This window comes from Ornithodoros turicata, chromosome 2, assembly GCF_037126465.1.
Source record: "Ornithodoros turicata isolate Travis chromosome 2, ASM3712646v1, whole genome shotgun sequence".
NCBI classification, from domain to species: domain Eukaryota; kingdom Metazoa; phylum Arthropoda; class Arachnida; order Ixodida; family Argasidae; genus Ornithodoros; species Ornithodoros turicata.
Window position 1 is genome coordinate 67,736,010 of NC_088202.1, and position 18,925 is coordinate 67,754,934.

At 44.5% G+C, this 18,925-nt stretch overlaps 1 long non-coding RNA gene across 1 annotated transcript; it reads right to left on the bottom strand.

The window, feature by feature from the left end:
- Positions 1-9,270: 9,270 nt before the first annotated feature.
- On the bottom strand, positions 9,271-13,604 carry LOC135385522 (uncharacterized). The gene is made up of 2 exons (XR_010420439.1): positions 9,885-13,604; positions 9,271-9,462 (listed from the first exon to the last, which is right to left on the bottom strand). It is a non-coding gene; the product is annotated as an uncharacterized LOC135385522 (long non-coding RNA).
- Positions 13,605-18,925: the final 5,321 nt, after the last annotated feature.

Consider the following 18,925-nt stretch of genomic DNA (forward strand, 5'->3'; position numbering starts at 1 on the left):
GTGTCCCCAACACTACATGCTCCCATTTCGGTCCAGTTGAATTTCGCGAAATACTAAGCACTGCGTGCTGGACCGCATGTAGAATGCAGGGGATTACGAAATGAACGGGAAGATCGACACCCCGGGTTAGTTTTACATGGTCATCCAGGCACCTGACCGTTGTAGCGAAGGATGGATTAACTCTACGGTGGTATTTGCATGGTTGAACGGCGACATGAAGCGCTCAAACAGTACCAACGTGTGCGCTGGCTTAAAATCGATGAAAGAGAATGCTTCTCGTTGTAAGCGACAAAAGTTACGTGGCGGCGGTTTGGCGCTACTTGATCCTACAGAACAGATTGCTTCCTGCGCATGCATTATGCCGAATAACAACATACGGGCCGTCTACCCCATCTATGGACATGTGGACCACGTACCACAAAGAAGGACAAAACGTGTGCGAACCAGAAGTCACCAAGAAGAGGTCCGGTACTTTGCACCTGACGATAACACTTATGGCTACGCCTTCTCTGGTTACACCCGTTAACCAGGATCGGTTCCGAAAACAAAGGGTGATCCGCAGTTAGCTGCTTCTTAGAGAGACCCTTCAGGAGCCCCGTGCTTAACTATTTTTATCGACCCGGAAGAAGCAAGGTTTAGACCTTGAACGGAACTTGTTCGAGCACGTCAGCAGCTGTATTCTGGAGCTACAACTACGTGGTGTATTGTAAACACTGGCTTTCTCCCAGCAGTCCAGGCAAGCGTTGCGGAAGTGCCTGCTAGAAATAGAGCGTGTTTGAAAGCGGAACAGCGGGGCATGCAACGGATAACGCTATACAGATACTCCGCGTACTGTGATAAGGCACCTAGCCCTCACTTTGCTTGGCGCTTTCGAGCACAGAGCAAATGTTTTCGCATCTTGTTGCTATTCCTGAAAGGCGACGCGATTCACAATACACATGTCCGCCTCCCCATCTGGAAGCCATCAACTTCAGCATCATGATGTCGTAGCACACCGCGTCAGTACAGGAGATTCGAAAGTGGTAATTACTAAATCGTCATATGCTGCGACGACAATCGTGAATTTACGGAATGTATTTTTTCGTATTGGGCTGGAAGAGCGTATTTGGCAAAATGAGACATGTTTATTCCCATCTTCGTGGGACGAAGATTCCATTCGAGCGCACTCTAATGTACTCTACTACTCCACTACTCTGTGGGCAATGTCACGATTGATCCGTTGACTCTAAAGGTTCTACTGGAGCGTATCCATCATCTCAGCGTCTGGTCATCGAAGCACTATAGTGCGCTTTCTCATGGACACTGGATGGACTTCTCGCCTTTCACTCTGCCCCAGGGATGATGATGATGATGATGTGATGCACGTTCCGAAAAAGGAGGCAAAAAGACCTCATAGGCGTCCTGTAGCGGCAGAGGGGGACATTTAGGTTCCCACAGAGTTTAAATTGTTAATATTGTTCTACGGTAGAACAAGAATAAGAGTAATAAGAATAATAGAACAAGAACAAGAATAAAACACACCGCACAGCAAGGCCCCATATAGGGTAGAACTTCTACCCTATATGGGGCCTTGCTGTGCGGTGTGTTTTATTCTTGTTTTCATTTGTTTCCATCTCTCTTTCGTCTTTTTAGAGCCCGTTGCCGCCGTTCGTAGGGCCGGCAGCTCTTTTTTCAACGACACGTCACATAACATCACATCACATCACGTGCAAAGACACATCTACTCTGCGCTTTTTGTTTTTTTTCTGTGAGGCGTACGTACGTGCGGAGTTGAGGTTCGCATCGTTGCTACCAATCTCTTCGCATATCCCCATGAAAACGTGAGTACTTCATGCCTGAACGGCTTGCACACGACATTACTACGTTTGATATTTTTTATCATCTCCGGTTCCTAGTGGGAATAATAGTGGTACTTTCTAATGTTGCGGAGCACCGTGGTTCTGTCACCTTATAGACGTATCGTAAATAATCTATTGCGGTGAATGCAGTCGGCCACTTATTTAGAGGCAGCTCTTATCCCGTCAGTGTGCTTCCTTCCCAACGATAATACAATCCCAATTCACACTTGCAGATAATGGCCTTGTGAACATGCATTACAGGGATACTCTAACACAGTAGACAAAACCCCTTTTCTCAGTGTAGAAAGTTGGATTATTAGTTCGTTGGTAGCGGTTTCATTTTTCACACACTGTTGACACACAAAGGACTCTGCAAATCACCATACTCGGTTTCAACATGAGATCGGCCCCCCTTGAATGCGCATTGTATATAGCTTATTCATGACATTGTCCTGGAAGGCAACGCCATTGAAAAGGATAACACGAACGTGTATAACTTTGCTGCCAACAGGTAAACGCACATTCTCAGGCGATAAACATTCAAGCACAGAGATCTGCATTAACATCAAGGCGCTGTGCCTGAGCCTACGAACAGGGTACGCATTTTTTTTTTTTTTTTTTCAATTTGGAGCCGTTCAAGATGAGATTCGTGGATGACCCAAATTGTACTCTCCGTTACAAATCGTAACTATTGAAAGGGATCGATCGCATCAAAACCGTCAGTCATAAAGGGTTTTCGTGCATGCGATAGCGTGCAAGCGAATACGCCGCACACTTGTCAATGACACACTCGGCGATACCACGATTCAGAGTTACTGTCGTCAAAAGACGTGCGGGAACTCGGTGTCTATAGTCCGCAGTCTTCAGTAAATGAACCTGGTATGAAGACCATGTGGACAACCATGAGGGAAAATAGCTTACAGTGCTTGTACAGTAAACAAGACCACGCGACGAACTTTTTCAGGTGAAAAAAATCCTTGCCGTTCTTCATGAGTCATGGAACACAGTTTTAAGCGCAAAACTCTAATGTCACTCTCAGCCGCTCCATAGGAATGCGGTACTTTTCCGGGACCGCTTCAGAAGCGTGCTTGGTCTATAAGTGGAGGCCAGACGCTCTCTGCCAAGGTTTTTACATGTTGAGTAACTTTGGATATTTACATATTATCACTAGCGGCTTACAGCTGGAGAAAGAAAGCCAGAGAAGACTCACGATGCCGTGCCAAAAGCCAGCAGTTGTACTGATGCAAGAGTCACTGCTCCAGTCCGCAAACAGATTGCTTAACACGACTAGTTGTAGCTTCCTGACTGCTGTGGGCCGACTAACTAGCTGGTATTGATTCATCACAGAAGAAACACGTGATGTATTCGCGGATCTGCGCATGAGAATGGTTTCAACAGAGTGCCTTATTCTATTAGGAAGGTACTACCTACCTTTCTATCTTATTCCTGTCCTTCTTACTATAGATGAATGCGTAGATTTAACTGCAGTTTCGCACGTTCTGTCGCTATCGTTGTCAATGTACACGTTAATGTAGGGCTCTCTCGGTCCTCTTTTGCTGTACATTCGTTTCAGACGTCGCCATGCTCTGCTTCTCCACAGCCACTTTTTAACATGTATATCCTATTTAGAGCGCTTACACGGCATTAATCTTCTCGTCAGTCACGTTTGAACATTAGTATCCTACATAGAGCACTTATACGGCATTAATCTTCTCGTCAGTCACGTTTCAACATTAGTATCCCACTTATAGCGCTTATACAGCATTAATCTTCTTGTCAGCCAGTTTTCAACATTTGTAGTCTACACCCTATTTGTACAGCATTAATGTTGTGATCTCGCATTCAGATGCAAGATAACATTTCACATCAATCTCTAGCGACTTCAGATCGTGATGTCGAAATATTACTACATCACTTTACACATTCTGCGATTGTCGATTATATTTTTGAATATAATGTAATCTATTATGTAGTTTTACGTAGCCGTGACGCTGAACAAATTAAGTGGTCGCAAACAAGCTTCTGTACTTCTGATAGAGGAAACATTTCTTTGGTCCGCTTGCGTAGAAGTTACGCTATACTCTTAAAACTGAACCGCATAGCCCGTTCCTGGCCAACAATCATCTCAAATGAGATCGTTCTTCCCCCAGACTCGTTGAAAACAGGAGGCGTGTGACTTTTTGTGACATTTATGCAGTTATCACTCCAAAAAGGCGATCACTCCACGCTTTACGCAAACCAGGAGTGGTAATGATACAGTTCTGTGCAATGGTTGACCATTGGCGTCTTGTGTGGTGAAGTTCTGACTGAAGAGGGTAGAACCGTAACTCTCAGTAGCTTCCTTTAGCACAGGGCTGTCGGTCCCTTAATAAAAGGGGCGCTAAACAGGTATAGAAGGTGCACTTTTTGTTATTGTATCCTGCTGCGTTGCCAGCGGTTAACGTTAGCCAGAAAATATTAGCACAAAAAAGTGAATAATGACTTTAAGCAGACACAATCTTCACTGCACCCTTTAGTGTTCATGCCCCACTTAACGATGCCCTGCCGACAATAGGTCACACGTCATTTTGACGTCACGTACCACCAATCAGTCCAAATACGAGGCGCTTATGCATTGATTTATTGTAATATCGGGAAGTGAACTAAATTCTAGACATCTCTCCACATGAAAGTACAAGATAGCCAGTCCCGATCTCCAGTAACTGGAATGCAGCTTTGCTGTTTGGGAATCGCAAAATATAGTTACAGACAGCGGAACACCCCATGTTTCCACTGTTCAAGAAATGCATGACAACCTGCGCGGCACACGAGTAAAAAGAAAAGAAAGAGCCCGAACATTACGGCCTCACTTATCGCGCGCATATATTTCTCTGCCGTGCCGTGTTCCGCTGGTTTCCCAAGGAAACCGCTCGGTCAAAAACTACTCCTTCTTGGAGCTTTTTTTGTTCCAGCTCCGCCAATGGAACACTTTTTGCCCCTTACCGGGGAAAAACTTTGTCCCAGGTGTGCCAGTGGATTGCGACATATATCCCTATCTAAGGTGACTTTCTATGTCGTGCAAATGCACCGTCTATAGCTGTGTCTGAGTACCTAAGTTAGTAAGTATTATCTGAAAAGAAAAAGAAGAGGAAAGAAAACAGTGTTGGAGCAGGGTCGCTGCCACTACAGCTTTCCTTACAGGTGTCTGAGGTTTCCTTATGTCAGGATCCCAAGCACGACATGTGTCCAAGCGGCACAAGCTTGCCTTGAAGCTATGTATACAATATGTGAGCCCCTTGCAAGGAGGAAGAGGAAGCAATCAGCACAGCGAGATTGAGTTTGAATTTGAATATATGTAGCACAGCAAATTGCGCCTATGGTACGCGTTCATTATTCCTTGAGGAGCTACCGCAAGACACAGCACACAATCACAACATACAGAAACGTGACGTCTTGTGTTCGTGTGCGGTGTCTTGTGTGGCTCAAGGAATTATAAAGCAAGAGGAAGATGTTGATGTTGGCGAAAAAAAAAATATTGAATTCGTCACACGACAAAATCGGAAGAGGAAAAGTGCATAACGGACGCGTAAATGTTCTTTTTTTCCTTGTTGATGTTGTTGATTAATGAAAGTGGTGAGGGGAAGGCATCTTCCTGGAGCACTTTCGTTTTGATCTGTTATTAAAGCTTGGTTTTCAACATCTTCAGACTGAGGACCTTCATCTTGCCGTCAAGTCGCTTGTGGCGCTGTGCCTGCGTTGCTGCGGTATTGTATTTGTTAATGAATAAGACAAAAGCCAAACGATCAGAGACCGGTTCATTGCTTCCGCCTTTGGCACTGCTAGCGGTTCTCAGTCCTCTTTTGACGGCCAAGGACACAGGGGAGTCAACGCCGCTGCAACATGTTGGCGGCCTGCGCGTCTCTACTTCGCTCTTACATATTATTGTTACATGTGTTACGCTTATCTAACGTGAGACTTCCAGTATTGAGGACCTTGTTCCCGTCGAAACAGTTGAGCTAAAGTAACACCAAATACTCCCTATGACTGTTTCATCCAGAGAATGTTCAAATGCGAATTCCGGGCTACGAAGTATCCCCTTCGGGGGATACTTAAATTTCCAATCTACAATGTTGTGACGCGTGGACGGGATTACTCAATTGGGTTTTCGATGAAAATGAGCCTTTTGTTTAGTATTCAGTGATAGTCGAAACGAAATAAACGCGCTAAAATAATGAGACACGACGGCAACACACAGACAGCGCTTTTAATACGATGCAGTATCAACCAACCAACCAACCAGTGTTGGGGGGACCCAGGGATTTGAAAGCTTTTATATGATTGATTTAAATTTGGGTTTAAATCTACAATCGATGCTGGCAGATTTGATTTGAATTTCACTAGCGGCTTCATTATGACCAGGATTTGTATTTGTATTGAATCACATTTCTGCTTAGACATTCCGATTCGAATTGAATCACGTTTTTGCTAAAAGATTTGGATTTGGATTGAACCACGTGTTTGCTCAAAGTTTTGCATTTGGATTGAATTCACTTCAGCTTCCCTCTTTGGAAGATGTATGCGACCAAAAGTACGTTGTCGCAAGTTTGTATGCCACTGCTGTGAATACAAATAAAATTTATTTTATTATTTCACCATGCACGTGAAAAATTCCTCCTGCCAAATGGCACTTACAATTACCTCGACCATAATTGGCCATAGAATTGAGCGTATACGTATGAGCGATGTGCATGCGACTGTGGAGCAACGTATGCTCTTGCTGTGGCTGCCACCGCTATACTGTGTTATGTAATGCTGAGAGTATATCCTATTCAGTATTCTTGCAAATAGGCTACGAAGAAATCCTCAGCGAATCTTCATAGGATAAAACGTTGTCCTTCGGTGGTACTGCCCGAACACTGCTACAACGGATTTGCAAGCTGCTAGCGTCAGTTTACAACCTATACTTCGCGTGCAAAAAACAAAAATAATAAAACAAAAGCGCTAGGCACCATCTTATCCTTCCAACCGCCACCAATTTCTGCAGTGCTGTATCATTATCCTGCTCTCCCATCTCTTTGACGCGCAGCAAGGAAGTAGTCAGCACGGTATTTCTCGCAGCACAATATTCGTCTTGCAATCAGGTTCACACTTCTTTTTGCCTCGGTATACATACTCATGGAGCGCCACTTATTGCAATGTTGCTCCCAATTGCAATTGCAATTGCTTCCATGTTACGATCCTGTTTCGACTCCGTTTCTTAGTTACGCAACTGTTGGGGTTCGGTATCATGTGTAAAAATGCGAGCTTCGAAAACTGTGGTTATTGATTCTGATTGATTGATTGGTGAAAAAAAAAACAGGTGATGTCAAAACCGGGACTGGTCGATTCTGAAACCATTCCACAGCTGTTCAGCAGTGTTAGTTCCTCTTTCGGATTTGTGACGGGTTTGAAAAAATCCGGATTTAAAAAGGATTTGATTTGGTGTGCTAAAAATAAATCTGGATTTAAAGTGATTTGATTTACTCGAATAAATTTAAATCCGGGCTGGACTTGGATTTCATTTAGCATCTTTTACAAGATGAGGATTTGATTTAATCCCCAACACCAACAGGCCCAGTCTGACATTTATTAGGGAGACTCCGGGAATATCCGACACTATTCTAATGGCTTTGTAAATAAGTTCGATACATTCTTCCGAATGAGAAGTAAAGTTGGTTTAGCAGTCGGGGACTCGTTAGTTGCCAAAAAAGCTGGGAAGCTCAGAAGGAAACCGAAACTTCTCAAAGTTCCCTTTGCTACCTCCTGTACCATGCATGACGTCACAGGTAGTGTCGTGTGGACCACCGTCTGTTTTCCGGGAACGCGCTTTGTAACTTCTTCGTACCACATGGACGGCCAGTCATCTGCTTCCTCGATTTCGTTCTAAAATATTCGCCAGCGGTAAGAGCAGGTTCGATTTACCCCTCCGTGAGCGCGCTTTTCTCATCCAGAATGTATTCTGCAGGAAGTTATGGCAGTATATGCCCGCGTGGCTCTGCTGCCTCAGTAGTCTCTGTCAAGGTGTCTACTATGTTTGTTTCTTTCTTCTGGAGTGAAAGAACTGCGTTGGTTGGGCTGTGTTTGTTCGTTTACTACTGCAGCACCGTTCTGGGTGTGGTTGGTGTTTACCGCACATTCCTGCTTTCTGTACCTTACTCGCCTCGCGCGCTGTTCTGAAAACTCCCGATGACGTTCAGCACGCTGCACGCCTACTTGCTCTGTACTGGTCAGGCCACTTTCGAAGGACGCTTCTTGCTATAGGAACGTCGGTAGTATGTATCCAAGCTCCGTCTTGCCGTCGCTCTTTTACCGCGGTTTTGCCAGTTTAAGCAAGTAAAAGACCGAGCGTCAAATGCCGCGATTGAGGCCATGCCTGTGCCGCGGATTTGTGAGCCTCTGAATTTTGTTGAGGAACCTAGACACAATTTGTCACAGTTGGGCTTAACTTGGAAAGACGTCGGTTCAGATTCTCCCCAAGAGATGCCGCGGGAACTTTTATGTAAAGCTGTGTAGGGAGTTCTCCCCAAGGACCGCCTAGGGCGTTGGGGTGTGAGTAGCATATCCTTGTGTCCCAACCGACGCCCTGTGGATACGGCCCTGCACGCACTTCAAGAGTGTGTCGTAGCAAAGACTTCGTGTTCCCTTGTTTGTCGGGTCGCCTCTAGGCACCGCACTGAGAGGCGCGTCACTGACATGTTTTTGTTTGTGGTATCTCTTGCCCGCTTCGTGTTGTGGCGCAACAGACACAGAGCCGTCGCCCAGGGTCGTAGCGTACGTGTCATGTTCCCTCTTGTTTATGCTCTACATAAGCATATTGTCGTGGACTTAAAGACACAGTTGATCGTGCTGGGAGAGGTAGACATTTTGCGCTACTGGTCCACCCTGTATATTTCTCTGAGGCACGGTCGCGTTGTCGTGAATGTTCACTGGGTCCCATTGGATTATTTGATCGTGTGTGTGTATGTTTATGTGATAAAGTGTATTAGTATGTATACCTTACAGTGTACAGCAGAGTAATAAACAACATTCTGAGCTGGGCTAACAATACTGACATTGGTGTGGACTTTTACAAGTCGTAAGATAACTAATATAGTCGTGATATATATGTTGTATCCAGGAAACTTTTAATATCATGCACTCATTATTGAAAGACATACTGTGCCGGTTCACATGTTTCTCAACTTCAGTAGTAATGTATCAGCTCAACTGGCCCACAACTCTCACAGTGGCCTGGACGCCATTAATGAGCAATTAGAGCTAATTGGGACCCCCCACAGTAATTAGGACCCACCAGGGAGTCATTACACTAATTGGGGCGCATCTAGGACGTGTCCAGACCACTGTGTGAGTTGTGGGCTAGTTGAGCTGATAAAAAATAAAAAAATAGGTAGAAAATAAAATAAAAAGATAGAAATAGAGTGGAGAGAAGGATTTTAATTGAAGATCAACGGCGCCATCTTGAAGAAAGCGGTCCGGAAAGGCCGCTGACCGTCGCTGAGCGACGGAGCACAGAGGCAGGTTGCAAAGCATCGCAGCACCAGTTCCGGACATCCTGTGACGTCAGCTGTGACGTCATCACGGCATGTCTGGGCAAGTTAGGACAGCTCTGGGCATGCAAGGAGAAAAACACTCGTAATACAGAGGCTGGAAAAGCAAGAGTATGCAAACCATCAATAGCTAACAACAAAAAAAAAATTAGTTACACAACAAATGAGCCCACCAGAACAGGAGCGCAGAACGATGCGACTGCTCCATCCGAGACGCAGGCAGAAACTGACTCGTAATGGTTTTTGTCCTCTATAAACCCCGCAGCTGCACCCCCTAGCGGTTACTTTCTCAACTAATCTCACAACAAAATTATTAAGAATCACGCCAGCGCTACTCCCGGTCCCAAGGCAGAAGATGATAGAAAATGGCGGGAATGCCCGGACAACAGCAACCAGCACCCGACGTGCACGGGCACGTAAATCGCAAACAAAGCGGGAACAAAGTTGGCGAAAGCATTAGTTACACAACAAATCACCTCACCACAGTAGGAGCGCAGACCGATGCGACTGCTCTCGTCGACAGCCAGGGATCAAGTGACGACGGAGCGAACGACCGCACGTCTTCTCCCAACGAGAGCCAGAGGTGGACTGACGTAAGCGCCACTCTACGGGTGCTACGCATGCGCGCGCTCGTAGCGCCCTCTGCGCGCTCCTACCGTCACCTGCGAGAGGCTAAGTGAGAAGAGCATTCCTGCGCCCCCTGCTGGCCATTCTCATTGGTCGTGAGGCTAAGTGAGAAGAGCATTCCTGCGCCCCCTGCTGGCAGTCCAGACATCATCCTATTGTCTCAGGGCTACACTGTTTTTTTTCCACTAATGCTCCTTTGCTCAATCTACAATGAAGCCACGGTATGACGTCATCATGCACCTGCGTGGCTCAAGGACGCGTGCGCTCTAGACAGGGGACCTATTATTTATTGAATCACTATCCCATGATTATTTCCTTTATTCTTCTATAACGATTGAATAGGAAACTATTGCAGAAGAGCACCATGCATGAAAGCTGATCGTGGGAATTCCAAAGTCTTACTAAATGAGACTTGCAAAAGACCAAAATATCCTAACACGTAACTCCATCAACGACAAATAAGAGGACTAGGCACTCAACAAATCAACGCACGCAGAACTCAGGGCAGCACTATCGTCAAGACGACAATGTTCCTTGTCCAAAAAAAAAGACAAAATACAAAGCGTTAACAAAGGAAAGCATGCATATCGGGGCATGTCAGGACAAATTCGCACGACTGTTGGGCAACAGAGGAAAACGAACACTTGAACAGAGTGAAAAAGGCACTCACCATCATTTTTCCCGTTCACAGCATTCCCTCATTGTAAATCCGCTCGTCACAAAATCCACCTGCATCGTCGAACACCATTCACCAGTGACGAACCATACATCCACACCCCATCAGAGGCAGACAGAACCCCACCTAAGCTACGCTCTTCCACTGACGGCCAACGCCAGGATCATAATTACCGTGTCTACACCCGCCAGTGTCCAAGAGAGAAGTGAATCCTTGCGCCCCCTGCAGGCCAGTCTCATTGGTCGTGACGGCATCCTATTGTCTCAGGGCTACCCTGTTTTTTTCCACTAATGCTCCTCTAGACAAGGTCAACCTGAAACAATAGTCTCTCGGTATGCGGTCATCATGCAGGTGCGTGGCTCAAGGACGCGTACGCTCTAGACAGGGCACCTGTTATTTATTGAATCACTATCCCTAGATTATTTCCTTTATTCTACTATAATGATTGCGTAGGGAACTATTGCAGAAAAACACCATAGACAAGAGGAGATTGTAGCATTTCATTCCCAAAGTCTTACTGTACAGGAAAAAAAAAAGGTTCAGCAAGACATAAAGTCACACACCTGTCCCCCTCGCGGTTACTCTCTGAACTAAATGAATCGCAAAATTATTAAGAACAGCTCTACTCCCATTCAAGGCAGCACTATCGTCAAGAATATGCCTTGTACAAAAAGAAAAAAAACTACATGCAGAAGGAAAGCATGTCAGAACAAGCCCAGGCATGGTCAGCACATGTTTGTCAGACAAGGGGGGAAAAAGCGAAAAGAAACAAAGAAGGAAACCAGCATCAAACTATTTCTAAGCACACGCACTCCTCTTATTCAAAAACAGTGCTCATCATAGATCTGCCCAGGACAATACACACTATTTTTCTGTTGCTACACTTTTTTCAAGTAACGGTCAACGCATTGCTACAGACTGCGTGACGTCATCACATCCTGTCTGAAGAAGACACCGGCAAAGACTCCTATTATTTATTGAATCGCAAGATTATTTCCTTTGTCCTACTCTTAATGACATTGATTCTCTCATTAAAATTCAACAAAAAAGCACCCCGCATATTAACGATTTTCACCCCAAAGGCTCATCATGGTCATTAGAATTACAGTAAACTACCACTGCTCCTTAAAATAATAAGTGAGACCACTCAACGTCACCTCCAGGCTTATGTAATACATGACCCTTTCTATGCTCATACATTCGTTGTCTGAGGCTACACCTGCGAGCAAAAACGCGCGGAAGCCGGGTGGGCAAAGTTCCATTCGCGCATTGCGAGCATAAAGGCGGGAAAGCACAAGACAGAACGCCTTTACGGGAACACGATGGCATTCCTATACTATATTAATGATTATTGCATTGCAGTTTAGAAAAACTACAACTAAACTATAATTTTAGGAGCCCATTAAAATTCAACTTTCTATGGAAACTATAATTGCCCTATTACTTGGATCGCTACTAATGAAGCGCTCCAATTTTTTCTCTCTTCCCATTTCAGCCTTGTCATGCAGTGAAGCCGACTCATATCCAAAATAATTAATTTACACTGAGGGTGCCGTGCTTCAGGAATTCCTATCCTGCGTTCAGATGCAAGCATTTATTCACGGATACAGCTGACTTCCTCAACATACCCAGCTCCTAACAACATCTATCAAACAATCAGAGAAACCCACTTCTCAGCTGCACCATGCGACTTTCTTCTGCGTAAAATCGGTGATTTGAGGAAGAGAGCAGCGAAAAATTGCGCGCACTTGTGCTTGACTTAAAAAAACCTGAAGCATATGCCAATAAACCAAGAAAAAGACACTCATGTCTGGTATCTGATAGTGCCACATACACAGACGCATTGTCGCAAAGAAAGCACAGGACAGTGATACACAAATTTCCTTAGGTGAGCAGGGAAAAGGCTTAAGACCTCAGGAATAATAGCAGAGTCACTGGACATCGCTACGCGGCTAACACAAGATAACAAGATAATAGCGGCGGGTAAAATTGCAACACTGCTAAACAAGCCCCAACATGCCATCATGACGTCGCAAACCAGGAAAAAGAAGCACGCGCGCGCACACAGCAGCTTAGGAATGCACAAGGAGAGGTGCTTTATAGGAATTTCTACTCCACACACTCAGATACCAGCATTTCTGCACAAATACCTATAACGGCTGACTTCCTCAACATATCGAGGAAAGCGAATACTAACACTCAACATATAACAAAAAACAAACAAATTCCATTCTCATGAACTCTCTCCTCTGCCGAGCGGCTTTCTCCTGCTCTACCTGGATGCTGACTGTTTCCCCTCATCTACATTCTGAGTACAAGCAGTGAAAGGAGAAAAGAACCGCGAAAAATTACACGCATTTGTGCTCCAATAGCTGTAACTGCAAGAAACCGTAGCGCACGCCAATAAACTGAGAAAAAGACACCCATTTCTGCCACCAGATAATTCTTGCATAATACCACATACACAGCCGCATTACCCTTGCGTAAAGAAAGCACAGGACAGGGATACACAAATTTCCTTAGGTGAGCAGGGAAAAGGCTTAAGACCTCAGGTCACCTCACATCGCCACGCGGCTAGCACAACATGACACCAACAACATACTAGCAGCGGGAAGAATTGCAACACTGCTAAACAAGTCCAGACATGCCACGAGGACGTCACAAATCAGGAGAAAAAAAGCACACGCACGCACGCACAGAGTACAACGCATTAAACACACGGTGCGCTCAGGAATAATCGTAGCGTTACCGCACGTCGCTACGAAGCTCAACGTCTAACACAAGACGACAACAACAAGATATTAGCGAAGAGTAAAAATTGCAACACTACTGAACAAGTCCAGACATGCGACATCGCATACAAAACACTGCTCATCGGGGAAAAGGCCTAAGCCCGCGGCGGATCATCATAGAGCATACACAACTTCATTTTTCTATTTGCGTAAACTAAACTAAACGCGGTCTGCTTGGAAAAAGACGTACAAATCTTCTTAGGGAGCAGAGAAATATAGAAATTTCTACTCCGTGCTCAGATACCAGCATTTCTGCTCAAAAACCTTCAAAATTAAGCACTGCTTACTTCGTCAAGATATCGAACACCCAACAAAATCAAACAAACAACCCCACTTCCACTGGTAGAACACTATTCAGCTTTTACGCAGGAGGCTTTCTTCTACATAAAAGTAGAGAAAATAAGAAAAAGAGCAGCGAAATATTACAAGCACTTTTGCTTGTCTTAAAAAACCTGAAGCATATGCCAATAAACCAAGAAAAAGACACTCATGTCTGGTATATGATAGTGCCACATACACAGACGCATTACCCTTGCGTAAAGAAAGCACAGGACTGGGATACACAAATTTCCTTCAGTGAGCAGGGAAAAGGCTTAAGCCGTACCGACTAGGAATAATCGGAGAATCACCGCTTATCGCTACGCGGCTAGCACAACATGACAGCAACAAGATATCAGCGAAGGGTAAAAATTGCAGCAAGAAAGACACTACTGAACAAGTCTAGACATGCGACATCGAATGCCAAAACACTGGTGATCGGGGAAAAGGGCTAAGCCTGCGGCGGATCATCATAGAGCATACATAAGTTCATTTCGCGTAAACTAAACGCGGTCTGCTTGGAAAACGACGTACAAAGTTTCTTAGGGAGCAGAGAAATATAGCAATTTCTACTCCGTGCTCAGATACCAGCATTTCTGCTCAAAAACCTGCAAAATTAAGCACTGCTTACTTCGTCAAGATATCGAACACCCAACAAAATCAAACAAACAACCCCACTTCCACTGATAGAACACTATTCAGCTTTTACGCAGGAGGCTTTCTTCTACATAAAAGTAGAGAAAATAAGAAAAGAGCAGCGAAAAATTACACTCACTTTTGCTCGCATAGCAATAAGAGAAAAAAATAAAATAAAATATCGACACACACGCTAATAAACTGTGACAAAGACACCCATTTCTGCTATCAGATAATTATTGCATAATGCTAAATACTCATTTGCATTGTCCCTGCGTGAAGAAAGCACAGGGCAGGGATACACAATTTATCTTAAGCGAGCAGGGAAAGTCACTTCTACTCGAACAGCTTAATACCATAAAGTCTGAATTTTTGCAAAGCAAATAAAGCTTGAACAGCGCTACGAACGTGACAGACACATACTAACAAACAAACAAACATACAAACAAACAAACACTTCTATTCATTTCTATTGATAAAGGCGTAAACCACACTACAAGAACAAAGCACGCTGCTTCAGGAAAGCGTATCAAATGCATCGCAACAGGACCGGCTCTCATAAAATAGCCTGCCCAAAACGAAGACCTCACCAGGTTCGCGAGGTAATTCCATTAAAAACGCTCTCGGTCTATCCTACAGATAGCAATGCAAGCGCTGCTTCCCTTATTTTTTAAGCCACTATTCCACGCAATGGTACATAAATGTATCACTCGTGTCACATGAAAAAGCACACACAAAGAACTTACTTGTCAAGTGGGATCCCTGGTTCAGGAAAGCGCCCGCGCGCCCGCGCGCACACATACACAGACACACACTCACATTTTCACAATCACAAACACAAAGTCTATTCTCACAACCACATAAATCCATATTATTCCTCAGGTCAATAATTATCTAACCATCGTCAAAAGATGGCTCACTCTTGTATGCGATCGCAAAGCGATAGGTCGTCGTTCCGGATGTAATAGGATATCGCCACTCGGCCGACGCGAACCAAAAAAGAAAGAAAGGAATGCGTGTTCGCTATACCTCCACAAAGAAAACGGTGCCGTGCTTCTACGCAGCGCTCATCATACAGGAGCGAATTGTCTTCTTCGTTTTCCTTTTATTTTCTTGCACCCATATATTTTGCAAGAATACTATAGAGCAGAACGGACAAATGTGAACATCATTCGCTACACACTGTAGCTCTCATCATTTTTAAACCAAACCAAACCACTTAACATGTGTTCATAGGTCTTCATTAAATAGGTGAGCCGATAATGACTCAAAATGAAATGAAATCAAATAAAATAATCATTCCAGCATCGCTGGCTGCAAGCTTGGGTACCCTGCTTGGGTCTGCTGGCGCTGGAATAAAAGATTTATCGCGAGGGTACTACAATGGTGAGCTCTGCTGCTGTTTAAGTGATAAAACAGTGCTCCCGAACCGCGCCCCACGCGAGCCGCGCGCGGACCCGTTCTCGGGACGCGACGCGCGCGATTCCCCGTGCGAGCGCAACGCGGGCCTCGCGGTTTGGACGCGCGCGATCCCTTTCCCCGAGCAGGCGCACTGTTTTATCACTTAAACAGCAGCAGAGCTCACCATTGTAGTACCCTCGCGATAAATCTTTTATTCCAGCGCCAGCAGACCCAAGCAGGGTACCCAAGCTTGCAGCCAGCGATGCTGGAATGATTATTTTATTTGATTTCATTTCATTTTGAGTCATTATCGGCTCACCTATTTAGTGAAGACCTATGAACACATGTTAAGTGGTTTGGTTTGGTTTAAAAATGATGAGAGCTACAGTGTGTAGCGAATGATGTTCACATTTGTCCGTTCTGCTCTATAGTATTCTTGCAAAATATATGGGTGCAAGAAAATAAAAGGAAAACGAAGAAGACAATTCGCTCCTGTATGATGAGCGCTGCGTAGAAGCACGGCACCGTTTTCTTTGTGGAGGTATAGCGAACACGCATTCCTTTCTTTCTTTTTTGGTTCGCGTCGGCCGAGTGGCGATATCCTATTACATCCGGAACGACGACCTATCGCTTTGCGATCGCATACAAGAGTGAGCCATCTTTTGACGATGGTTAGATAATTATTGACCTGAGGAATAATATGGATTTATGTGGTTGTGAGAATAGACTTTGTGTTTGTGATTGTGAAAATGTGAGTGTGTGTCTGTGTATGTGTGCGCGCGGGCGCGCGGGCGCTTTCCTGAACCAGGGATCCCACTTGACAAGTAAGTTCTTTGTGTGTGCTTTTTCATGTGACACGAGTGATACATTTATGTACCATTGCGTGGAATAGTGGCTTAAAAAATAAGGGAAGCAGCGCTTGCATTGCTATCTGTAGGATAGACCGAGAGCGTTTTTAATGGAATTACCTCGCGAACCTGGTGAGGTCTTCGTTTTGGGCAGGCTATTTTATGAGAGCCGGTCCTGTTGCGATGCATTTGATACGCTTTCCTGAAGCAGCGTGCTTTGTTCTTGTAGTGTGGTTTACGCCTTTATCAATAGAAATGAATAGAAGTGTTTGTTTGTTTGTATGTTTGTTTGTTTGTTAGTATGTGTCTGTCACGTTCGTAGCGCTGTTCAAGCTTTATTTGCTTTGCAAAAATTCAGACTTTATGGTATTAAGCTGTTCGAGTAGAAGTGACTTTCCCTGCTCGCTTAAGATAAATTGTGTATCCCTGCCCTGTGCTTTCTTCACGCAGGGACAATGCAAATGAGTATTTAGCATTATGCAATAATTATCTGATAGCAGAAATGGGTGTCTTTGTCACAGTTTATTAGCGTGTGTGTCGATATTTTATTTTATTTTTTTCTCTTATTGCTATGCGAGCAAAAGTGAGTGTAATTTTTCGCTGCTCTTTTCTTATTTTCTCTACTTTTATGTAGAAGCCTCCTGCGTAAAAGCTGAATAGTGTTCTATCAGTGGAAGTGGGGTTGTTTGTTTGATTTTGTTGGGTGTTCGATATCTTGACGAAGTAAGCAGTGCTTAATTTTGCAGGTTTTTGAGCAGAAATGCTGGTATCTGAGCACGGAGTAGAAATTGCTATATTTCTCTGCTCCCTAAGAAACTTTGTACGTCGTTTTCCAAGCAGACCGCGTTTAGTTTACGCGAAATGAACTTATGTATGCTCTATGATGATCCGCCGCAGGCTTAGCCCTTTTCCCCGATCACCAGTGTTTTGGCATTCGATGTCGCATGTCTAGACTTGTTCAGTAGTGTCTTTCTTGCTGCAATTTTTACCCTTCGCTGATATCTTGTTGCTGTCATGTTGTGCTAGCCGCGTAGCGATAAGCGGTGATTCTCCGATTATTCCTAGTCGGTACGGCTTAAGCCTTTTCCCTGCTCACTGAAGGAAATTTGTGTATCCCAGTCCTGTGCTTTCTTTACGCAAGGGTAATGCGTCTGTGTATGTGGCACTATCATATACCAGACATGAGTGTCTTTTTCTTGGTTTATTGGCATATGCTTCAGGTTTTTTAAGACAAGCAAAAGTGCTTGTAATATTTCGCTGCTCTTTTTCTTATTTTCTCTACTTTTATGTAGAAGAAAGCCTCCTGCGTAAAAGCTGAATAGTGTTCTACCAGTGGAAGTGGGGTTGTTTGTTTGATTTTGTTGGGTGTTCGATATCTTGACGAAGTAAGCAGTGCTTAATTTTGAAGGTTTTTGAGCAGAAATGCTGGTATCTGAGCACGGAGTAGAAATTTCTATATTTCTCTGCTCCCTAAGAAGATTTGTACGTCTTTTTCCAAGCAGACCGCGTTTAGTTTAGTTTACGCAAATAGAAAAATGAAGTTGTGTATGCTCTATGATGATCCGCCGCGGGCTTAGGCCTTTTCCCCGATGAGCAGTGTTTTGTATGCGATGTCGCATGTCTGGACTTGTTCAGTAGTGTTGCAATTTTTACTCTTCGCTAATATCTTGTTGTTGTCGTCTTGTGTTAGACGTTGAGCTTCGTAGCGACGTGCGGTAACGCTACGATTATTCCTGAGCGCACCGTGTGTTTAATGCGTTGTACTCTGTGCGTGCGTGCGTGTGCTTTTTTTCTCCTGATTTGTGACGTCCTCGTGGCATGTCTGGACTTGTTTAGCAGTGTTGCAATTCTTCCCGCTGCTAGTATGTTGTTGGTGTCATGTTGTGCTAGCCGCGTGGCGATGTGAGGTGACCTGAGGTCTTAAGCCTTTTCCCTGCTCACCTAAGGAAATTTGTGTATCCCTGTCCTGTGCTTTCTTTACGCAAGGGTAATGCGGCTGTGTATGTGGTATTATGCAAGAATTATCTGGTGGCAGAAATGGGTGTCTTTTTCTCAGTTTATTGGCGTGCGCTACGGTTTCTTGCAGTTACAGCTATTGGAGCACAAATGCGTGTAATTTTTCGCGGTTCTTTTCTCCTTTCACTGCTTGTACTCAGAATGTAGATGAGGGGAAACAGTCAGCATCCAGGTAGAGCAGGAGAAAGCCGCTCGGCAGAGGAGAGAG